Below are 20,995 nucleotides of genomic sequence, written 5' to 3'. Positions count from 1 at the left end.
GCAGTTTGCGAGAAGCCATGTGGGGGACATAGCAAACACGTGAAAGAAGGTGCTCTGGTCAGATGAGACTAAAATTGAACTTTTTGGCCCAAAAGCAAAACGCTAAACCAACACTGCACACCATCCCCACCGTGAAACATGGTGGTAGCAACATCATGTTGTGGGGATGCTTTTCTTCAGCAGCGACATGGAAGCTACTCAGAGTTGAGTGGAAGATGGATGAAGCCAAATACAGGGCAATCTTAGAAGAAAGACTTGAGACTTGGGCGGTGGTTCACCTTCGAGCAGGACAATGACCCTAAACATACAGCCAGATCTACAATGAAATGGTTTAGATCAAAGCATATTCATGTGTTAGAATGACCCAGTCAAAGTCCAGACCTAAATCCAATTGAGAATCTGTGGCAAGACTTGAAAATTGCTGTTCATAGACGCTCTCCATCCAATCTGACAGAGCTTGAGCTACTTTGCTAAGAAGAATGGGCAAAAATGTCACTCTCTAGATGAGCAAAGCTGGTAGAGACATCCCCAAAAAAACTTGCACTCTTAATGAATGGCAGCAATTACATTTTAGACTCCCTAAAGAGGAACCTCTTACTATGGACAATACTATGGACAATACGCAAAGTTCTTGTGAAGAGGCTATCTGAGTGACCAGTCTTTACCCCTAGTTCTTCAGCCGGCTAGCATTGGAGCTCAGTCTTTACAAAGCAGGGTGCCAGATTAGTGTATAGATAAAACAACACTTTAATTCCAGTAACACTTACATATAACAGGGTTTTTGCCTGTTAAGCTCTGCACACTTCACCTGTTCTACAAATCTTTTGTGATCACATTGTAATGTACACATCCTGTACGATGTTTGTACTTTTTTTACATCATTAAATCCATATGTTGTTTGATCTACGCCATGTGGAAGTCTTCCTTTTTTCTTTTATGATCACTTTTTTACCCACTGCTGGAGAAAATCCTTAAAGATATTGCACAGATCAGGAGATTGCGGACGCCGAACCCTGTGTGTCCGTACCCTTTCTACAATTGGAGATCGTGGCCTGAGATCCGGGTTTCCATACATGCTTGTTTAACCCACCGCTGCTGGCGTGTGTGTCCACGTCTTATGGTAAGAGTACATACCCCTTTCTTGGGTGGTGGAAGCATAGTCCTGGGTGTATTAGGAATACTGGAATATTACCATCTATGTTTTTGAGATTCATTTGATACTCATGTCATCATGGGCCATTCCTGAGGAGTACATCATGACACTAATGATTGATGGACTTTATATTGTGTTAATATGTATTAAGGTTGCTTTAAGAATTCACTGATATAATACTTTATTTTGGCATATTGTTTACATATATATTTTCTACTCACTTTGCTTATATGGAGTCACTTGACCCTCAGGTGTCATTGGATTAAGGTTACCACTAGGCATGAGCTTCGTGTTCGAGGCGAACCCATGTTCGACTCGAACATCATCTGTTCGACCGTTCGTCGAATTGCGAACGATATGGGCCGTTCGCGCCAAATTCGTGTGACGCGTCACAGCCCATAATTCACTGCGGCATCGCAGTGCATTGATGGCTGATGATTGGCCAAGCATGCACTATGACCCGCAATCACAGCGCCGTCAGTAGAGAGAGCTGTAATTGGCCGAAGCCACGGTGGCTTTGGCCAATTATGGCTCAGGGGGTTTAGAACACGTCCCACACTATATAAGGCCGCCTGCACGGCGGCCCTGTGTAGTGTGTTCCACCATGCTGAGAGATAGAGAGAGACAGTGTCATTTCATTTGAGTTAGATAGATTAGGCAGGACAGTCAGTCAGTTAGCTGCACTTACAGTGTATTGTGTATATATATATGCATCCCAGGTGTTATATATATATATATATACTGTATTCAGTTTAGCTAGATCCGTTCCTGTTATCTTCCTATTGACAGGCAGGCTTGTCTTGTGTTCAGCTAAAGCTACAAGTTAGTGTAGTGCGTCCTCCTCACAGTGTTCAGGTAAAACTACAAGTTAGTGTAGTGCCACCTCTGCACAGTGTTCAGCTAAAGCTACAAGTTATTTTAGTGCGACCTCTGCACAGTGTTCAGCTAAAGCTACAAGTTAGTGTAGTGCGTGCTCTGAACAGTGTTCAGCTAAAACCACAAGTTAGTGTAGTGCGACCACTGCACAGTGTTCAGCTAAAGCTACAAGTTAGTGTAGTATGTCCTCTGAACAGTGTTCATCTAAAGCTACAAGTTAGTGTAGTGCGTCCTCCTCACAGTGTTCAGCTAAAGCTACAAGTTAGTGTAGTGCAACCTCTGCACAGTGTTCTGCTAAAGCTACAAGCTAGTGTAGTGCATCCTCCTCACAGTGTTCAGCTAAAGCTACAAGTTAGTGTAGTGCGACCTCTGCACAGTGTTCAGCTAAAGCTACAAGTTAGTGTAGTGCGTCCTCTGGACAGTGTTCATCTAAAGCTACAAGTTAGTGTAGTGCGTCTTCCTCACAGTGTTCAGCTAAAGCTACAAGTTAGTGTAGTGCGACCTCTGCACAGTGTTCAGCTAAAGCTACAAGTTAGTGTAGTGCGTCCTCCTCACAATGTTCAGCTAAAGCTACAAGTTAGTGTAGTGCGACCTTTGCACAGTGTTCAGCTAAAGCTACCTGTAGATGGTTGGTGGTGTTTTTCTGATCCTATCACTACCGCAGGCAGCTAAAGTATTTACATGTTAGTGTAGTGCAACCTCTGCACAGTGTTCAGCTAAAGCTACCTGTACAAGGTTGGTGGTGTTTTCCTGATCCTATCACTAAAGCAGGCAGCTAAAGTATTTACATGTTAGTGTAGTGCGACCTCTGCACAGTGTTCAGCTAAAGTTACCTGTAGAAGGTTGGTGGTGTTTTCCTGATCCTATCACTACCGCAGGCAGCTAAAGTATTTACACGTTAGTGTAGTGCGACCTCTGCACTGTTCAGCTAAAGCTACCTGTAGAAGGTTGGTGGTGTTTTCCTGATCCTATCACTACCGCAGGCAGTGAAAGTATTTACACGTTAGTATAGTGCGACCTCTGCACAGTGTTCAGCTAAAGCTACCTGTAGAAGGTTGGTGGTGTTTGTCTGATCCTATCACTACCACAGGCAGCTAAAGTATTTACACGTTAGTGTAGTGCGACCTCTGCACAGTGTTCAGCTAAAGCTACCTGTATAAGGTTGGTGGTGTTTTCCTGATCCTATTACTACCGCAGGCAGCTAAAGTATTTACACGTTAGTGTAGTGCGACCTCTGCACTGTTCAGCTAAAGCTACCTGTAGAAGGTTGGTGGTGTTTTCCTGATCCTATCACTACCGCAGGCAGTGAAAGTATTTACACATTAGTGTAGTGCGACCTCTGCACTGTTCAGCTAAAGCTACCTGTAGAAGGTTGGAGGGGTTTTCCTGATCCTATCACTACCGCAGGCAGCTAAATTATTTACACGTTAGTGTAGTGCGACCTCTCCACTGTTCAGCTAAAGCTACCTGTAGAAGGTTGGTGGTGTTTTCCTGATCCTATCACTACCACAGGCAGCTAAATTATTTATACGTTAGTGTAGTGCGACCTCTGCACAGTGTTCAGCTAAAGCTACCTGTAGAAGGTTGGTGGTGTTCTCATACTGTAGGCAGGCAGTTGATTTTGCTTGTTGCAGTATCAGTGCATATATATATATATATATATCCCAGCTTAGTGCAGCTACAGGCCATTAGTATGTCTGGAAGGCCAACAAGGAGAGGTAGACAGTCACAAGCCAATAAAAGAGAGCAAGCAGGCTCTGTGTCTAGAGGCAACAGTGCTTGTCGTGGAGACGGTGCATCCTCATCAGCACGTGGCCGTGGGACACGCTTGGCCATTTTTTCGGCAGCTGGCCCTGTTGAGCCGCAATATGCGGAAGACCTGGTCGAGTGGATGACCAAGCCGTCCTCATCCTCCTTATCCTTTGTCTGGCAAAGCAGATGCCAATGCGGCCTCTTCCCTCGGCTCAATGGCATCAGTGACTCCTTCCCTAGCCCCACCATGTCCTCCTGAGGAGTACCTCGAACTGTTTGACCACAGTGTTGGGTACATGCTCCAGGAGGATGCCCAGCGTTTAGAAGGCTCTGATGATGATACTGAGCTAGATGAAGACAGTAATGTGAGCACGGACAGAGGGGGTGCCCAAGAAGGACAGCAATCTGGCAGTCATGCTCCCCCTGCTGCAGCATACTGCCAGGTTTGCTCCAGTGATGAGGAGGGAGGGGATGATGAGGTCACTGACTAAACATGGGTGCCTGATAGGAGGAGGAGGAGGCACATCACCAACGAGGCAGGATGCCCTCCAGGGGCCAGCCTAAGGGCAGCACACTGACTGCATCACACCGCAAAGCTCCGCATGTGCAGGGCGCTGCTGTCTCTGCGCATTATTCCTAAAGTTCTTTGGTGTGGGCCTTTTTGAGACGAGTGCATCAGATCGCACTGCTGCTATTTGCAACATATGTCTCAAGCATATCTCGCGTGGCCAAAACATCTCCCGCTTGGGCACCACATGCTTGACCAGACATATGTTGACTTGCCATGCAGTTCGTTGGCAAGCATACCCACACCAAAGAACAAAGAGACCTCTCCTTGCTCCTCATCAGCTGAGATCTCCATCCCTACTATACCTTCAGTCCTCTCTGAGACCTGCACTGAGAGGAATGAAGGTGTAGAATTAGGTGTGTCACAGCCAAGTACTTGTGGGCAATCTGCTTTCGGTACACCGACGTCAGATCGTACCAGGCAAATTTCCCTGCCCCAGCTGCCGAAAGACGTTCGCTCCCAGCCATCCACATGCCCAGCGGTTGAATGCTAGCTTGGCAAAATTGCTAGCACTTCAACTGCTACCTTTTCAGTTGGTAGACTCTGCCCCCTTCTGTGAGTTTGTGGAATGTGCGGTTCCTCAGTGGCAGGTACCCAAACGCCACTTTTTCTCACGGAAGGCGATTCCGGCATGTGGAAGGCAATGTCTTGGCCTCGCTGGACAGGGTGGTCAGTGGTAAGGTGCATATTACCGCTGACTCATGGTCCAGCAGGCATGGACAGGGACGTTACCTAAGTTTCACGGCGCATTAGGTCACTCTGCTGGCAGCTGGGAAGGATGCAGGAAAAGGTGCAGTAGTGTTGGAGGTTGTTCCACCACCATGCCTCCAAAATGCCACTACTAATGATTGTGACACACCTCTCTCCTCCACTCCCTCCTCTTCTTCTTCCTCTATGGCCTCTTCCTGTGCTTTGTCCTCGGAACCAGCGGTGCTCCATAGGCATTCAAGGGGCTACGCAAGTATGCAGGCCAAAAGATGCCATGCAGTGCTTGAGCTGGTGTGCTTGGGGGACAGGAGCCACACTGGGGAAGAGGTTCTGTCAGCTCTGCAGGGGCAGGTTCAGAGGTGGTTGACGCCACGCCAACTTAAGGCAGGAATGGTGGTTTGCGACAATGGCACCAACCTCCTCTCCGCCCTCCGACAGGGACAACTGACCCATGTGCCCTGTTTGGCTCACATCCTTAACTTGGTGGTGCAGCGGTTCTTGGGCAGGTACCCGGGCATACAGGATGTCCTGAGGCAGGCCAGGAAAGTCTGTGTGCATTTCCACCGGTCATATAATGCCAGTGCTCGGCTGGCAGATCTCGAAAAGGAGTTTAACTTGCCCAAGAACCGCCTAATCTGTGACATGCCCACCAGGTGGAACTCAACGTTGGCCACGCTGCAGCGGCTGCACACGCAGCAGAGGGCCATCAATGAGTACCTGCGATTATGGCACCAGGACAGGGTCAGGGGAGCTTGTTTTTTTTCCCCCATGCCAGTGGGCCATGATCAGGGATGCATGCACTGTCCTGTCACCATTTGAGGAGGCCACGAGGACGGTGAACAGTGACAGTGCATGCATCAGTGACAATGTCCCCCTTGTCCACCTGATGGAGCACACGCTGTGTGGAATAATGGACAGGGCACTTGAGGCAGAACAGAGGCAGGAAGAGGAGGACTTCCTTAGCTCTCAAGGCCCCCTTTATCCAGACAGTGTTCCTGCGTGCCTGCCGATCACACACGAACGAGGAGGAGGAAGAGGAGAAGGATTGTGTCAGTATGGAGGTGGAGCCTGGCACTCAGCATCAGCAGCAGTCTTTAAGGGATCAGTCCCAAGAAACACATGGACTTGTACGTGGCTGGTAGGAGGTAGCTGTGGACCATGTTGTCCTTAGTAACCCAGAGGACTCCGGACCGAATGCCTCAGCAAACCTACGCTGCATGGCCTCCCTGATCCTGCAAAGCCTGGGTAAGGATCCTCATATTCGTGGTATCAAGGAGAAGGACCAATACTGGCTGGCAACCCTCCTTGATCCACGTTACAAGGGTAAGGTTGCGGACCTTATCTTGCCGTCGCAGAGGGAGCAGAGGATGAAACATCTTCGGGAGGCCTTGCAGAAAGGTCTGTGCAACGTGTTCCCAGAGACTGGGAGGTTACAAACTCCTGTTTCTGGACAACGTGTTGCTGAGGCTTCGGTCAGTCAAAGAAGGAGCGGTGGAGAAGGTGGCCGTCTGACCGATGCGTTCAGACAATTTTTTAGTCCGCAGCCCCAAAGTATGATCGGTTCCAGCAACCTTTGCCAGCATCTGTTTTACATGGTGCAGGAATACCTAGGGGCAAGATCTGACTTGGGCACCTTTCCCACCGAAAATCCTCTGGGTTACTGGGTCTTGGGGATGGATCACTTTCCAGAGCTTGCACAGTATGCAATTGAGCTACTGGCCTGTCCTGCATCCAGCGTTCTTTCGGAACGCACATTCAATGCTGCTGGAGGCTTTGTAACCGATCACAGGGTGCGTCTGTCCACCAACTCGGTCGATCGACTGACCTTCATAAAAATGAATCAGTCTTGGATCACCACCAGCTACCAAGCACCTGATGCTGATGTAACCGAATAATTTTTTTTGAAATGTCAGATCCCTTCAAAGACTGCCTATGCTGATGCTGAGTGACTATCCTGTTATGCTGAGTAATTATCTTCTTCCTCCTCAATGATCATGCTGATAGCTTGTAAGAACATTTTTGGTTCTGGGCGCCACCTCTAGTGCCTAATTTTTCAGCCCCTGTTCAACAGGGGCATGTGATTACAATTCTTGATCTAATATTTCACAGCAGGACCCGTTCCAGTGCCCACTAAGAGTAACTGTGAGGACTTACAGTGTTGTAGCACCAGCACCACCACCACCATCACCAAAGGCCCAATTCTTGATCTAATATTTCACAGCAGGGCCCTGTGAGGGCTTACGGTGTTGAGTCCACAACAACATCTAAGGCCCAACTTTCTGCTGAGTATATAGGGCAGGCCCCTACTTTCAAACATCCAACTTACAAATGGCTCCTACTTGCAAACAGAAGGAGACAACAGGAAGTGAGATGAAATCTACCCCATAGGAAGGGAAATTCTCTCCTGTAAGAGTTAATATGGGAAAAACTTTTCTCCTTTCCACTGATGCTTTATCACCAATCCTTGTTTCACTAAAAAAAACAGATTTTCAAAAAACATTTGTCATTGGGAGAAAAAGTGAGGTGAAATCTTCTGAAGAGGAGCACAGACAGCAAAACAAATGTCACAGGGGTGATAACCCTTCCCTATGTTTTCCAAAAAGCTTAAAAACAGATTTTTTGGCTGGAGCTACACTTTAAAAATGTACCAGTTCAAAATTACAAACAGATTCAATTTAACAACAAACCTACTGTCCCTATCTTGTTTGCACCGCCTGTATACTGCTGTTCAGAGTATAAAGGGTCTGGGGGCCCCACACCTTTCCTTTTTTTAATTTGGGTGCGGGGTTCCCCTTAATATCCATACAGGACCCAAAGGGCCTGGTAATGGACTTGAGGGTACCCATGCCGTTTGTCTCACTGATTTTCATCCATATTGCCAGGACCAGACATTACATTAAAGCCGCAAGCAGTTTTAAATGACTTTTTTTCCTTTAAAAATGTCATTTTGTGCAGGGACTGTTCTAAGCACGGGAAACACGTGCCACTTTACAGGCATACTATAGACACCCCCCCAGGTACGATATTTAACCACTTGACCACTGGGCACTTAAACCCCCTTCCTAACCAGACCAATTTTCAGCTTTCGGTGCTCTCACACTTTGAATGACAATTACTCAGTCATACAACACTGTACCCATATGAAATTTTTGTCCTTTTTTTCACACAAATAGAGCTTTTTTTTGGTGGTATTTAATCACCGTTGGGTTTTTTATTTTTTGCGCTATAAAAGAAAAAAGACTGAAAATTTGGTAAAAAAATGAATTTTTCTTTGTTTCTGTTATAAAATTTAGCAAATTAGTAATTTTTCTTTGGAAATTTTGGCCAAAATTTATACTGCTACATATCTTTGGTAAAAATAAGTACAACTTGGTGTATATTATTTGGTCTTTGTGAATGTTAGAGAGTCCAAAAGCTATGGTGCCAATATCTGAAAATTGATCACAACTGAAGTACTGACGGCCTATCTAATTTCTTGAGACCCTAACATGCCAGAAAAGTACAAATACCCCCCCAAATGACCCCTATTTGGAAAGAAGACATTCCAAGGTATTTGAAAAGATGCATGGTGAGTTTTTTTGAAATTGTCATCTTTTCCCACAATTCTTTGCAAAATCAAGATTTTTTTTTTTTCACAAAATTGTCATATTAGAAGGTTATTTCTCACACACAGCATATGCATACAACAAATTACACCCCAAAACACATTCTGCTATTACTCCCGAGTATGGCGATACCACATGTGTGAGACTTGTACACAGCGTGGCCACATACAGAGGCCCAACATGCACGGAGCACCTCCAGGCGTTCTGGAGCACCCAGGCCAATTCTTGTATTTCTCTCCTACATGTAAAAATAATCATTTATTTGCTAGAAAATTACATAGAACCCCAAAACATTATATATATTTTTTTTAGCAAAGACCCTAGAGAATACAATGGCGGTTGTTGCAACTTTTTATCTCACACGGTATTTGCGCAGCATTTTTTCGAACGCGTTTTTTGGGGAAAAAAAACAGTTTTCTGCTTTAAAAAAAAACAAAACAGTAAAGTTAGCCCAATGTTTTTGCATAATGTGAAAGATGAAGTTACGCCGAGTAAATAGATACCTAACATGTCACCCTTCAAAATTGCACACGCTCGTGGAATGGTGCCAAACGTCGCTACTTAAAAATCTCCATAGGTGACGCTTTAAAATTTTTTACTGGTTACATGTTTTGAGTTACAGAGGAGGTCTAGGGCCAAAATTATTGCTCTCGCTCCAACGTTCGCAGTGATACTTCATATGTGTGGTTTGAACACTGTTTTCATATGTGGGCGGGACTTACGTAAGTGTTCGCTTCTGCATGCGAGCACACGGACAGGGGCGCTTTAAAATTTTTTTATTTTTTTTTTATTGTTTATTTTACTTTATTTATTTTAGTTTGACACTTTTTTCCCCCAAAAAAAATTTTTGATCACTTTTATTTCTATTACAAGGAATGTAAACATCCTTGCAATAGGATTATGGCATGACAGGTCCTCTTTACAGTGAGATATGGGGTCAATAAGACCCCACATCTCACCTCTAGGCTGGGAAGCCTGAAAAAAAAACAAAAAAAAAAAAACGATCTTGGCTTCGATCTAGCGGTGAATCGGTAGAAGCACCGGAGGGTGGCGGGAAGGGGGGGGCGTCCCCTCTCGCCTCCCATAAGAACGATCAAGCAGTGGAACAGCCGCTATGATCATTCTTATGGTGTAGGAAATCGCCGGCTGAAAAAGCTGATATCTGAATGATGCCTGTAGCTGCACCCATCATTCAGATATCCCCACACAAAGTCAAGGACGTCATATGACTGTGGGCGGGAACTGGTTAAAAATTGCAGAGTATTGCAGAGTATTGCAGGGTAGTGCCGGGTATATTGCAGAGTAGTGCGGGGTATTATGCAGAGTATTGCAGAGTATTGCAGGCTATTATGCAGAGTATTGCAGGCTATTATGCGGAGTATTGCAGGCTATTATGCGGAGTATTGCAGGCTATTATGCAGAGTATTGCAGGCTATTATGCAGAGTATTGCAGGCTATTATGCGGAGTATTGCAGGCTATTATGCAGAGTATTGCAGGCTATTATGCAGAGTATTGCAGGCTATTATGCAGAGTATTGCAGGCTATTATGCGGAGTATTGCAGGGTATTATGCAGGGTATTATGCAGAGTATTGCAGGGTATTATGCAGAGTATTGCAGGGTATTATGCAGGGTATTATGCAGAGTATTATGCAGAGTATTGCAGGCTATTATGCGGAGTATTGCAGGGTATTATGCAGGGTATTATGCAGAGTATTGCAGGGTATTATGCAGGGTATTATGCAGAGTATTGCAGGGTATTATGCAGGGTATTATGCAGAGTATTGCAGGGTATTATGCAGGGTATTATGCAGAGTATTATGCAGAGTATTGCAGGGTATTGCAGGCTATTATGCAGGGTATTATGCAGAGTATTATGCAGAGTATTGCGGGGTATTATGCAGAGTATTGCAGGGATGGCTGAGCATGGAGGGATGGATGGATGTGACTGCAATTGTCACTGAGCACCGCTGTGAGCACTACACATACAGCCCACAGCGGTGCTGCCATCCGATCCCTCCCCCTCTCCCCTCACACTGTACCGATCGGTACACAGAGGGGAGGGATGAACCGGCGTCATGACATGACGCCGGTCTGTTGACATGTGATCGCTCCGTCATTTGATGGAGCGATCACATGGTAAACGGCCGCGATTAGCGGCCGTTTACCGTGATCTGTGATGCGCCGGGTCCTACGGACCCGGCGGTCACGGAAGTTCTCGGGTGCGCGCCCCAGGGGGCGCGCGAGAGCAGTAATCTGGGAGGACGTCCCACGGACGTCCACCCAGAACTAGCCGACCGCGCTGCAGCCGTCTTTCGACTATGGCCCGGTCGGCAAGTGGTTAAAGGAATATTTCACTTTTTTTTTTTTTTACTTTAAGCATCATTAAAATCACTGCTCCCGATAAAAACGGCAGTTTTTTAAAGTTTTTTTGTGCATTGATACATGTCCCATGGGACAGGACCCGGGTCCCCAAACCCTTTTTAGGACAATACCATGCAAATTAGCCTTTAAAATTAGCATTTTTGATTTTGAACGTTCGAGTCCCATAGATGTCAATGGGGTTCTAACGTTCGTGCAAATTTTCGGTCCGTTCGCAGGTTCTGGTGCGAACCGAACCGAGGGGGGGTTCAGCTCATCCCTAGTTACCACTGGATTTATCAACTAGTGCACGTTTTTTAATAAAACATTATAGCACAATTGCTGTTGTGCAGTTTACCTACCACCCAGTTTACACCTGGGGTATACACGCATTTGTAGAGTTGTACTTTTTTTATCACATTTCCATTTACAATTAGTCTTATTGTTGGTGCTGGCAGCTTATATAATTTTTTCTTTTTTTTCACTAGTAGCGCAGTAATTTTTCTTTATAACCACTTATATATAAGAAAACTGTGGTATGCTTCAAGTGTCAGAGTGGAAATGCATAACAGCTCACAACAATTTGGAAGGATGGCAGCTGCAGGGCAACAGGCAGGGACCCACTGGAAGGTGGCAGATCAGCGCCGTCTCTCTTCTCGCTCTAAGCACTAGCAAGAGAACAACCAGAGGAATGTGATAGGTGTCAGGGATTTCGTGCAGCAGGTGCTCATTCCCGTGCAGTAGGTGCTCATTCCTATTCAGCAGCAGCTAATTCCCATTCGGCAAGTGCTAATTCTAATGTGCATGTGCAGAGTCACAAGCATAGTTACCATGTTACCATGTTACCATGACCCCTGGATGCCGGTCCTAATATTCACATCTATGTGAATATAAATCTTTTTTCTTACAATATTTGTTTATTTGTAATATGTCTATATCCATATCTATTTTCATCTTCTCTACAGATGTATTATGGGGGCCGTCTTTTACACCATGGGTGCACCTCCTGTCTGCGCTACTTGGGTAGGATCATCAGGAGCAATGTGCGGCCGCCCAGCGCCACATCTGCATTGTTCCTTGCTTGCAGGTGATGGCGCATGTGGTATTCCGTGGCTGCTGCGGTGGCGTGGGCTGGCCGCTGTGTTCTCATTTTTCCCCCTTTCCCTATTGTGGACGGGCGCCCATCGGCGGCCCTGGATGGGAGGGGGGTAGTGGCGGGGGACCTCCCCGCATCCCTATGATACTGGGATGCTCGGGCTATACTCGCCCCCTCCCCTTTTTCCACCCCTCCCTTTCCCTGTGTTGCTGCATGGTCTGCCCGCTGGGGGATGATGAGTGACACGACGGCCCGGCCCCCTTGGTTGCCTGGATACCTGGACGCGGCTGCCTTTCCCCTTCCTGACGCTCTTCCGTCACTGGAACCGCGCCGGGAATCGGGACATGCGCAGTACGCGCCAGCGGCCGACCTGGATGACGTCACGTCGGCTACGCCGATTGGTGACTACAGGTGGGGCGGGTGTACAAGAGACGCCGTAATTGGCGTCTCTTGCGATACATTCTGCACTAACCACTACCTGTGGTGGGATGGCGTTTTAACGCTCCACCACCAACTACTACATCTACAAGCTCTACAATTAGGTAAGCGTATATTGCCTTTATCCCTCCCCCCCTAACTTTCACTCAACTTAGATATTTTACTTCACCATCTGTTTTTTACCTACCTTAACAGACTCAGCAAGACTGGGGACACAAACCGCAGGGAACTATTATGTTCATACATTTAGATGAACCTTATAAGCCAGTCTGTGACCGACAACTTTTTCTCCCCTGTTCCACCCAATTGCTGGGAACTACCTCCGTCTAATAGGGAAACAGCTGAGGGTCTGGTTTTTTCCATCCCCTCCCGTTCTTATACAATAGCCTTACACTGACTAGGGTAAGTTTCATTGCACTGTACTTTATTCCAACTAGCCTTTTGTTAATGGACATGCGATTTCCACTATTTTATATTGGTAATCATCTGCTTATATTATTTACTAGATTTGTACACATACATATATTAATAACCATACATATATCGCATAGTCCATTTGTTATTACCACTTTCAATCATACTAATTTCCTTCATCCTCTCCTTTCCCCTCCCCAAACCCCCCCCCCTTTCTTATTTTCCCATGCTCCCTTTCCCCTGTCCCTTCCCCTGTTCCCTTTCCCTCTGTCCTCCCTTTTTCCCCCCCTTTTCCCCCCCCTTCCCCCCTCCTCTCTCCCCCCTTCACCCCCTCCCCCCCTCCCCCACCTTTCCTTCCCCATTCTCTTGCTTTCCCTCCCATATTCTCTCCCTCTTTGTCTTCTTTCCCTTCTTTCCCCCCCCCCCCCTTATCTAATATATGCTATATCTTACCTACATATCCTCCTTATTCTAAACTACATATCTATACTATGTTACATCCGTCCCCACATTGCCCCTTTCCGGCCTGACACGCTTGCAGTGCAGTTGTTCCCCTGGTGTTCTTTTCAAGCGGTCCCCATGTATTATCTGTTGACCTATATGGAAGTGTTTATACCATATTATACATATACAAAAATATTTTGGAAATGATGTTAATAATGTACTATTCATTACAGTTATCGTATTGCATGCTCCTGAGGAAGCGCTAAGGCGCGCAACATGTCGAGCTTATAAGTTTATACAGAATTTTTGACCACCACCATCACATGGCGTCTGATTCAACGATATGTACTGTAACTATATAGATCAATAAGTTGTCTGTGTGTCCCTTACTGATCCTGTAGTTCCGTTGTCTCTTGATATATTGTGTATGGAGTGCATATTCTGTAAATGATGTATACTATACTCAGTTTTTATCCTATTTTTGTCTTTCCCCGCTTTTAATATATTATTTTTGAAATAAAAATCAGACTTTTTATGATCTTAGTATCCTTATTGTGCCTACAAAGTCTTGGTGCCTGCCCACACTTTTATGTCCTCTAAACAATTTATATTAGACGCGGCACATATACGTACCCTGTATCCGCATGACCACTATGCGATGATACATTCCCAATTTCTTTAATCTAATATGGGTGGAAGCACCCGGGCATTGTTTAGTGGCTATTACACCCTTATTTTTCTATAAAGACTACCCATTGTACGGCCTTTTTACCTCAAGGGCATCACTTTTGAGTTTCCCCCTGCCCTTCCCTTTTCCCCTCCCTCCCTTCCATTATTGTTGTATGTTTTTCCTTTTTTCCCCTCTCTATTATTACAATATTGCATATAATTGTATGTATAATTGTATACAGTATGGATTTCATTGGGAATGGTTGGTTGGGCTACATGACAGAGATCCAAACGAATTGTAACACAGATACCGAACAAGAAATTGGTATAAACCAATACATGGCCAAACTTAAACGCGTTCTTAAAAAGAAAGCCAACTTGCACTGGCATATTGAATTTCTCCAGAAATATGTACGGGAAACTATTAACCCTCTAGGTCTCAGGATCCAACTTTATCCCTCCTTTCAAGTAACCTCTGCAGAATTTAGACTTAAATGGGAAAACATACTGACCCAATGCAGTATGGAACTTATGAAATTGTTGATACTTCACTACCAGACAGAATTAAATACACTAGATCAGGAGATCCTTCTACTACAAACATCTAACGAAACCATTAGGGAACATACCCTCTTTTCTAAACGAGTCCAAGAAACAAAAGATTACATAACAAAGATCACTAAAGACATCATCTATAAAAAACAAAACAAACTATCAAAAGACCGATTAGCCTTCTCTGAAGGCTTTGCATATCATTGGCAGAATACCATGCTACGTAAGGGTTCTAGAAACCATCACCGGGTCATGAAAACCAACAACTATGGGACCACTGATGAAGATACTGAGTCAGATTCTTCACTCAGATCTACACCCTCTGCCCCGAGACATAACCAACACTATTCCCGTAATAATACTACAGCACAGAAAAGAGACTATGGTGGGGACCCACATACACCCTCCTCTAAACGCCCCCCGAAAATGGACACGAGATTTCCAACACATTCACAAACTAAAGGACACACATCACACCCCAATGGAAAACCACCAGCACAACCCAAATATTTAGGAGCCACTGCCTTACAAGCAATACAGCTATTGAATAATCAATCACAAACACCCAACTTGACACAATCTAGCACGTTATGCCCAATGGATACGGGCATAAACCCCCTTAGTACCCCCTTACCGTTGACACAACGAACACCCAACACTAGACAGAGCACACTAGATGCACATATCCAAATTCCACAGACACAGTCAAATTTTCAAATTCCCATGAACACGACAATGCCGACATGACTCTAGGCATGGAAATTATTAATCTAACTCCTTACCTGTTTGAGAAGGAGACACTTGAGGTCCTCAAACTTGGACTAAGCTTCTGTCCCTCAACTAATATTGACAAGTATGAGACAATAAAAGATGTATCTTTTTTCACGTAATTTAACATACAAATTCCTTTTTGACAAAGATGTAATACAGTCTAAACAAGACAAGGCGATATCAGAACAAGTCAAACATTTCTCTATGGAAGATTTTCGAGCCCTTCGAGATCTCATACTTTTATTGGAGGAAAACGAACCCTCCAATTCTACACAAGAAATAAAAACACCTACTGCATATACAACCAATATTAAAAAATTTAAACCTAAATCACAACGATTTCCAGAATTAACTTCGAATGCACATATCTGGGCCTTCCTTATTGGAACCATCAAAGATATAAAAGAGATGTCCATGCCAATAACCCTAGGAAATCTGTCCTACTCACAAAGACAAGCCATTTTAGCCCTAAAAAATCAACCAGATTTAGAAATAAAACCTGCGGACAAAGGAGGGAACATTGTCCTGATGACCAAAGCATACTATGAAACTATGGTTACTAAAATCCTAGCGGACAAACATTGCTATCACTTGCTATCTGAGACACAGATTAAAATATTTAGGCAAGAATACCTAGAGACCATTGGTAAAGCCTTCCAAAAAGGCCTAATCGATCAAGATATTTACAACTATCTCAATGTTAGAAACCCTAAAGAGGCTACTTTTTACGCCCTACCAAAAATACATAAGCATCCCACACTGCCCCCCGGCCGACCAATCGTTTCCGGTATTGGTTCGTTGTCTGAACATGCCAGCCGTTTTATAGATTCTATATTAATGCCACATGTATTAAGCCTTCCATCTTACACACGTGACACATTGGATCTACTAAAACAAATTGAAGGTCTGCCTGTCCCTCCCGATGCCCTCCTCGTGACCTTGGATGTTGAGTCTCTGTACTCTAGCATCCCGCACGAGCAGGGCATCGGGATGGTACGCACCTTTCTAAGGGAACAGGATCATTATAGTTGGGAATTCTGTGAATTCATACTCGAATTACTTCACTTTGTATTGACCCGTAATTACTTTTGCTTTAAAGATTCCCACTTCCTCCAGGTACAGGGCGTGGCCATGGGCACTTGCTGCGCGCCGGCCTACGCCAATCTGTACCTGGGGGGGTGGGAACGTGATACCTTCTCACAGGAGGACCTGTCTGTATACACCGACCATATTCCTATATGGCGGAGGTATATAGACGATATTTTCCTAGTATGGACAGGAACTCATAAACTACTGGATGAATTCGTCCAGACAATTAACCAGAATTCAATGAATCTTAAGTTCACTATTTCAACTCATGTAAACAAAATAACTTTTCTAGATCTAACTATTTTCAAAGATCAAGACAATTGTCTAGCTACCACTCTGTATAGAAAAGAAACGGCAGGAAACACCTTATTACATGCGGGCAGTGCCCATCCTAGATCGCTTATTAAGAGTATTCCTTATGCACAATATCTCAGATTACGTCGCAACTGTACACATCTGGAGGAATTCAAAGCTCAAGCTCTAGCACTTCGCCAGAGATTACTACTAAGAGGCTATAAGAAAACCATACTACGCAGTGCATACAACAAAGCCATTCGCCAATCAAGGAATTCTTTACTTTTTAAACAAAAAAAAGTTCTGACCAACACCCCAGTGAGATTTATTACTAAATTCTCCCAACAACATCATAAACTTAGGGATATATTGAACAAACACTGGCCGATTCTTCAGGAGGACCCTATCCTAAATAAATATATCAGCCCCTTCCCACAGATCACATTCAAACGCACTAAGTCTTTAGGTGACCAATTAATTTCAAGTCATTTTTCCGTTACACCCAAAATTATGCATCCCAAACTGGGAATGGCCCAATGTGGTAAATGCTCCTTCTGCCCGTGGTTGAAAGAAGGAAATTCCTTTATACTACCTAATGGAGAAAAGTTTATACCCAAATTTTATGCAGACTGCGATACAAAAGGTGTGGTATATTTAATGATGTGCCAATGCGGCGCATTTTATGTTGGGAAGACTATTAGACATCTGTGTTGCAGAATTAGGGATCATATTTATTATTCTGGGGAAGGAAAAATGATTACGGCAGTCAGCAGACACCTTGACCTCTATCACAAATTTAATACCTCCCTTGTCTCATTCATTGCATTAACAGTTATCCCACCGGATCCCAGGGGTGGAGAGTGGGACAAAAAAGTATGCCAACAAGAAACGCTCTGGATTGAGCGCTTGGGGGCTACTGTCCCCCCTGGGATCAATGAGACCCAGTCATATAAACCATTCCTTTAATTTAATACCTTCAAACGTTATGCACAATGATACATGCATACTAAATTGTTTCCTCCATTTATTGAAATCAGGCTGTCCGAGAGCCCGATCCACTGGCTCTAGTTATTATTATTATCATTGTTTTTGAATTCCCTATAGGCCTTTGGATATGTACTATTTCTGAATTCCCTATATGCCTCTGGGTATATATCAGGGTAATACATATCATACACTGCGTAAAAGAATTTATGGTAAAACATTATGTACTGCTATATATTGCATACTCTGTGCTCGCGGCCTATCTCTTGTTTTGCTTGGGTTTTGTTGTTGTGTTGTTTTGTTGTCCTTTTGTTTTGCTTTTTCCCAACTCAATTGTTACCATGACCCCTGGATGCCGGTCCTAATATTCACATCTATGTGAATATAAATCTTTTTTCTTACAATATTTGTTTATTTGTAATATGTCTATATCCATATCTATTTTCATCTTCTCTACAGATGTATTATGGGGGCCGTCTTTTACACCATGGGTGCACCTCCTGTCTGCGCTACTTGGGTAGGATCATCAGGAGCAATGTGCGGCCGCCCAGCGCCACATCTGCATTGTTCCTTGCTTGCAGGTGATGGCGCATGTGGTATTCCGTGGCTGCTGCGGTGGCGTGGGCTGGCCGCTGTGTTCTCATTTTTCCCCCTTTCCCTATTGTGGACGGGCGCCCATCGGCGGCCCTGGATGGGAGGGGGGTAGTGGCGGGGGACCTCCCCGCATCCCTATGATACTGGGATGCTCGGGCTATACTCGCCCCCTCCCCTTTTTCCACCCCTCCCTTTCCCTGTGTTGCTGCATGGTCTGCCCGCTAGGGGATGATGAGTGACACGACGGGCCCGGCCCCCTTGGTTGCCTGGATACCTGGACGCGGCTGCCTTTCCCCTTCCTGACCCTCTTCCGTCACTGGAACCGCGCCGGGAATCGGGACATGCGCAGTACGCGCCAGCGGCCGACCTGGATGACGTCACGTCGGCTACGCCGATTGGTGACTACAGGTGGGGCGGGTGTACAAGAGACGCCGTAATTGGCGTCTCTTGCGATACATTCTGCACTAACCACTACCTGTGGTGGGATGGCGTTTTAACGCTCCACCACCAACTACTACATCTACAAGCTCTACAATTAGGTAAGCGTATATTGCCTTTATCCCTCCCCCCCCTAACTTTCACTCAACTTAGATATTTTACTTCACCATCTGTTTTTTACCTACCTTAACAGACTCAGCAAGACTGGGGACACAAACCGCAGGGAACTATTATGTTCATACATTTAGATGAACCTTATAAGCCAGTCTGTGACCGACAACTTTTTCTCCCCTGTTCCACCCAATTGCTGGGAACTACCTCCGTCTAATAGGGAAACAGCTGAGGGTCTGGTTTTTTCCATCCCCTCCCGTTCTTATACAATAGCCTTACACTGACTAGGGTAAGTTTCATTGCACTGTACTTTATTCCAACTAGCCTTTTGTTAATGGACATGCGATTTCCACTATTTTATATTGGTAATCATCTGCTTATATTATTTACTAGATTTGTACACATACATATATTAATAACCATACATATATCGCATAGTCCATTTGTTATTACCACTTTCAATCATACTAATTTCCTTCATCCTCTCCTTTCCCCTCCCCAAACCCCCCCCTTTCTTATTTTCCCATGCTCCCTTTCCCCTGTCCCTTCCCCTGTTCCCTTTCCCTCTGTCCTCCCTTTCCCCCCCCCCTTTTTCCCCCCCTTCCCCCCTTTTTCCCCCCCTTCCCCCCTCCTCTCTCCCCCCTTCACCCCTCCCCCCCTCCCCCACCTTTCCTTCCCCATTCTCTTGCTTTCCCTCCCATATTCTCTCCCTCTTTGTCTTCTTTCCCTTCTTTCCCCCCCCCCTCCCCTTATCTAATATATGCTATATCTTACCTACATATCCTCCTTATTCTAAACTACATATCTATACTATGTTACATCCGTCCCCACATTGCCCCTTTCCGGCCTGACACGCTTGCAGTGCAGTTGTTCCCCTGGTGTTCTTTTCAAGCGGTCCCCATGTATTATCTGTTGACCTATATGGAAGTGTTTATACCATATTATACATATACAAAAATATTTTGGAAATGATGTTAATAATGTACTATTCATTACAGTTATCGTATTGCATGCTCCTGAGGAAGCGCTAAGGCGCGCAACATGTCGAGCTTATAAGTTTATACAGAATTTTTGATCACCACCATCACATGGCGTCTGATTCAACGATATGTACTGTAACTATATAGATCAATAAGTTGTCTGTGTGTCCCTTACTGATCCTGTAGTTCCGTTGTCTCTTGATATATTGTGTATGGAGTGCATATTCTGTAAATGATGTATACTATACTCAGTTTTTATCCTATTTTTGTCTTTCCCCGCTTTTAATATATTATTTTTGAAATAAAAATCAGACTTTTTATGATCTTAGTATCCTTATTGTGCCTACAAAGTCTTGGTGCCTGCCCACACTTTTATGTCCTCTAAACCATCACAAGCATAGAAGCCCAAGACGAGCAAGGACTAGAATGCATATGCAAATGCGTATCGTGCGCATACACGTAGGCATGCGCACGCATCCACAGATTCTGGCGCCAAGCAGCCTATTTAAACTGAGAGTCTGCCTACCGTCAGTGCTGGATTGTCTTCAGCTTTGATTCCTGTGTTCCTGATCCTGATCCATGTCTGCTAACCTTGTACCTGACCCGGCTACTTCTGACACTTCTCTTAGATCACCCCTGCCTGCTATATCTGCTTCTTGCTCGGCTTGGATTTATGACCACGTCTCCGCCTCCTGATTTAGTACCCCACAGCCAGCACGCTACCAACTTCCGCCTGTTCCCAACCTTAAAACTGATCCTGATTCTGCACCTGTCTGCCTGGCTCCCGCTGAACCATGTTTGTGACTAAACTCCACACCACCACTGGTGTGGCTTCAGGTTACAGCTCACTCTTACAGCTACCAGAAACCTGCACCCTTTCACTGCCCCATCAGTCCCTGTCTCTACTACCAGGGTGCTTGGACGGGAATTGTGCAAAAGGCCATCCTCATCATCTCAGGCTCCATAGTCAGGTACGTGACAAAGTTGAAGGCCTGCCCAGGGGAGGGTATGGGATATACTTTAAGAGCTGTCAAGCCAGCCAGCTGGAGCCAATCTGGTGGAAGTGGGCAAAACAGGCTGTGAGACAGCTGTTGTCAAA

This window comes from Aquarana catesbeiana, linkage group LG06 (genome assembly GCF_042186555.1).
Source record: "Aquarana catesbeiana isolate 2022-GZ linkage group LG06, ASM4218655v1, whole genome shotgun sequence".
NCBI classification, from domain to species: Eukaryota; Metazoa; Chordata; class Amphibia; order Anura; family Ranidae; genus Aquarana; species Aquarana catesbeiana.
Note: the sequence above shows the minus strand (reverse complement) of the source record.